Here is a 4640-nt window from a genome sequence, read left to right on the forward strand (position 1 = left end):
CATTATTTGGTGACTGAGTACTACTTCCCTCATAAACTGTAATTTCTGTGTCATAGGTTTTTCCTGTTTTACTTGGTTTGCAAATAAATTCTGGTGTGAGGGGGATGCGTGTTTCAGGGGAAAAGTATGCATTGTCACAAAAAGCACATGCTTCTGGGTGTTCATTGTCTTTGAGCTATTTGTACAAACTGAAGTAAATTCTGTCTTGTTCCATGGAGTTTCTACTGCCCTCCCAAATGTAGATAAACCAGTTTTGCCTCCATTTGCAATTCAGTTCATGTATTCCATAGAAAATTTTCCTTTGAAACAGTGATAACATCTGTCTGGTTTCCTCATTTAATATGTACAAATAAAATTTTTAATATGCATTCATTTTAATTTTAGTCATTATATTATTTTTATGAAAATTATCTTTTAAAAGTTTTGGAGGTCTTCCAATAAGATGCCTGATGGATTCCGCTACCACAGGCTGGTAAACTTCTTCAATGTGCAATTTAAATGTTATTTTTCTTGGGTTCCAGAGGTGAATCTTTAGTGGTTTAGAAATTTGTTGACTCTGTTTTTCTTGATTTTTTAAATTCTTTGTTTTTTTTTTTTTTTAAAGATTTATTTGAGAGAGAGAAAGACAAAATATGAGCAGGGGGAGGGGCAAAGGAAGAGAGAGAAGCAGACTCCCCACTGAGCATGATTCCAAGACCCTGAGATCATGACCTGAGCCAAAGTCCAATGCTTAACCCACCGAACCACCTAGGTGCCCCTCTTGTTTTTATTTTTTGTTGTACTAATTTTGTGTTTTGGTTTGGTTTTGGCCAGTAAATGATTTCCCATTGCTGGCAGGAGAGGCCGGAAATTTTGTTTTATGATCTAATCATTAAGCCAAGTTATTTCCCATCATTGGCAATGCTGGTTTGTAATCTGACTTCAAAGTCTTAAATTTGATGAACTCTGTAAATGCATTCATGGTTTATAGAGATCTTGTCTCTGTTGGGTGAAAGATGACAGAGAATCTTGTTTGTTTGACCTTTTTGTGTATTTTTCTAGTTTGAGCTCAAATCAGTTACTAATTTCACGGCCACAAGAGTGGTTATCTAGACTGGGGAATTTTATATTTCTGTTTATGCTGACTCACGGCTGAAATTTTAGTCGAAGTTATAAACTTTCCCGTATGTCTGCATGTGTACATGTCTGTAATTTTGAAAGGTCTTTACTTTTCATTGTGTGAATATATAATAGTTTCTTACTTCTTTATGGTAGTACCGGATTAGACCATAATATCTCTTAAAGGAACTCCATTCTGATTGGTTTAGAGATTAACAGGTGGTTGTCTAAATACAACTAAATTCCTGGAAATTAAAGAAATTGAACTTCTAATACTTGGTTCTAAAAAACATGTATGTTTACAGAAACTGACTTGAAACATTTAAAAATTTTAAGTTCATACACAATTGAGGTAAATCTTTGGCATATGAGACTAAACTAATCTAAACCTTCGGCATATGAGACTATTTTAGAATAGTTTTATTTAAGAAAAATCCATGCTTTTTTTGTGGTGTTAAGTACAAATATATATTCATTTTACATGGGTATATTCTTTTTGAATTTAGATTGAGGTTTACTAATTGAATACCAAGCATTACTTTTACTTAATGTTTAAAATTATTGAAAAATTCAGTGATATAGAGAAAAATGAAGTGTCTGGCCATTGCTTATCCATAGAATCACTGCCTAAACCATATATGGACAAAATCGGCTCTGTGAGAACTTTAAAAAACAGTTTAAGAGACTGTGGTGTACCCACTCCCTGGGGGACCTTATGCGTGGCAGCCCTGTGGCTGCTTCTTTCACACTTTAGTTGGGAGCTGCGCGCCGGGCTCAGTTACTGGAGAGCTGGCCGAGTGCCTTCGCCTCCCGCATGCCCGCACACATGCAGGCATGCGGGCCGGGGCTCCGGGGATTCTTGAGGGGGACACCCGGACTCACTGTGGAGAGGAGAGGAAGGAGGAAGAGAAAAGGCGAGGAGGAAGGGAACAGGGCGGGGGTGGGGGGTTTGAGGCTTGCCACGTTCAGCCCCCACCGCGAGTGCCCAAGGTGTGCACATCTTGACCCACTCAGCAGGAAGGTAGAGTTTCTTTGTGTTTAAAGAAACAAAAATGTCCCTGTGTCTGTAGAGATGATTTGCAGTTCAGCCGGACTGAAGCTGACTGAATGAGACTATGGGCTGTGCCTCTGCCAAGCATGTTGCCACTGTTCAAAGTGAAGAGGAAGCCCAGAAAGGGAAGAACTACCAGAACTGAGATGTGTTTGGCGACGAGTATAGGATCAAACGGTGGAAGAAGTCAGGTACATGAAAAATGTGGCAGAGGAGGAGCAGAAAATAGCACCAGGAACCAAGAAAACTTGGAAAAAAGTGCTGTTTCTGACGTTAAGACTTAAAACTAATGAAGAGATTCCAGGATTAGTTCATCAGCTTAGAGCAAACGTGCACATCTCTGAAAGCCAACAAGAATTCTTCAGAATGCTGGATGAAAAAATTGAAAAACGTCGAGATTACTGTTCTGAAGAAGAGGATATCACATAGCACCCATTCTACCACTGAAACCAGGAGCTACTACTGTGTAAATAGATTACACCCCAGTTGAAATCTTTGCAAAGGTCAGTTCTTTTCAACGAACAGCACTATAGCAAAAGAAGATTGTTCCATATCATATGCCCCATTAAACTGCAGTGTTTCTTAATGAACTTGCAAACGAATATTGCTAAAAACAAACACACACACAAAAAAATGTATCGAACTTTGTTGCTGCTAGTTAAAACTTGTTGCTGGGGCGCCTGGGTGGCGCAGTCGTTAAGCGTCTGCCTTTGGCTCAGGGCGTGATCTCAGAGTCCTGGGATTGAGCCCCACATCAGGCTTCTCCACTGGGAGCCTGCTTCTTCCTCTCCCACTCCCCCTGCTTGTGTTCCCTCTCTCACTGGCTGTCTCTCTCTGTCAAATAAATAAATAAAATCTTTAAAAAAAAACTTGTTGCAACTTCTCACTTCTCTTGTGTCCAGGTATGCAGCAAAATTCTGCAATTTCACCTTAAGGATACCGTTGGTTTTACAGATGCTTTCCAACTGTTTTCTATAAGATGAGGTTGTGGTGAACTCAGATACCAAACTTCTGTTGTAGAACTGTTCTGCTTCTAAGACAAGTGTCTCCTTCCCTCTCTCCTCCCTCCCCATCTCTCCCAAGTGGTCCAGAGCTTTGCTTCTCACTGGCAATGTTGCACTTTGGAGATGGGATGGTTGCTATGGCTAGCCTTGTTTCTCTGCTAAGAAGAAGTAGAGAAGCCAATATCCATTAAAAGCATATTGGGACGTGACTCCCGGAGTGACATAGGAGCAAGCAGCTGGTTTCATTTACTACGTGTCCTCATCAAGGATTAAGCTTGCAACATTGGCTTTGCTCAAGTGCAAATGGAAGTGTGATCACATTTTGAATCCCTCCTCTCCACTTTTTTTTTCCTAAGAAACTAAACATTTTACTGTTTTTATGTTAGAGAGAGAGATTGCAGTATACCAAGTGAGCACAAAGGAAAGAAGAGTTGCTTCTAAATGGATTGGAGAATCTTGGCATTTTGCATGCCCAAGCCCCAATCCTTCTCTGGCATAGTATGACATGATAGGGAGAAAAGAGCTAACTCCTGGCTTTTGCTAACCTAGGGAAAAAGAAGAGTAAAACATGTATCCATTTTTCTGGCTTTTTGGCAGGCTGCCTGAAGGACTAGTTTTTGTCTCTCCTGATGGGGAGTGCTTATAGGAACAACAATTTGGACACCATATTGGGCTGCTGAGCACAAAAATGAGAGCACCATGGCTTATTATGGTATCACTGAGAATATAGTACTACAGAAAGATATCCAGAGGAGTGAAAGATTACAGGCTCCTGAGAAGAAATGGGAAAACCTCTTTAGGAAATTAAATGTAGAAGCCCAAGGAAGATGCAAAGAAAAGGTTTGTGAGGTCCCTAAACTCTCTATCAGACTGGTTGGTAAAGGTTTTCCCCTGTATGAAGTCAGTCCCTAAGGACTGCATAAGGTGTCTGTTTATTTCAGATGCCCACATCTCTGTGAAAGATCATAAAGCATACAAAGAAACAGGGAGTCATGGCCCAGTCAAAGGAACAAAAGTAATGTCCAGGAATTGACTGTGAAGAAAGAACTATGAAATACCTGAGAAACAATTTAAAATAACCATTTTAAAGATGCTCAATATGCTTCTTGAAGGTAAGAAAATGATGCAGAAATAAAAAGTCAACAAAGAGAAACTATAAAGAATCAAGTTGAAATTCTGGAGTGGAAGTATACAGTAATTAAATTGAAAAATTTACTTGGGTTGTTCAAGAATAGACTTAACCAAGCAGAAGAAAAAAAAAAATCAGTGAACTTAAAGACAGTTCATTTAAAATTATCAAGTCAGAGGAGAAAAAAAGAATAAAGAGTGCTTAAGGAAGCTACTAGATAGCCTCAAGTGGACTAATACATGAAATGAGAGAGATAAAGGGCCAAGGACTGATTTTGAAGAAATAATGGACAAAACAGATATTTATAGTAAAAATATTGGCTTTTGTTTGATCTTATTGAAAATTGATGATAAAGAGT

At 39.1% G+C, this 4640-nt stretch overlaps 1 pseudogene; it reads left to right on the plus strand.

Annotated features, from left to right (window-relative positions):
- Window positions 1-2171: 2171 nt before the first annotated feature.
- Window positions 2172-2666, plus strand: LOC113265741 (uncharacterized protein C1orf21-like; annotated as a pseudogene).
- The last annotated feature ends 1974 nt before the right edge of the window (window positions 2667-4640 follow it).

Source organism: Ursus arctos, chromosome X, assembly GCF_023065955.2.
Source record: "Ursus arctos isolate Adak ecotype North America chromosome X, UrsArc2.0, whole genome shotgun sequence".
Classification (NCBI taxonomy): domain Eukaryota; kingdom Metazoa; phylum Chordata; class Mammalia; order Carnivora; family Ursidae; genus Ursus; species Ursus arctos.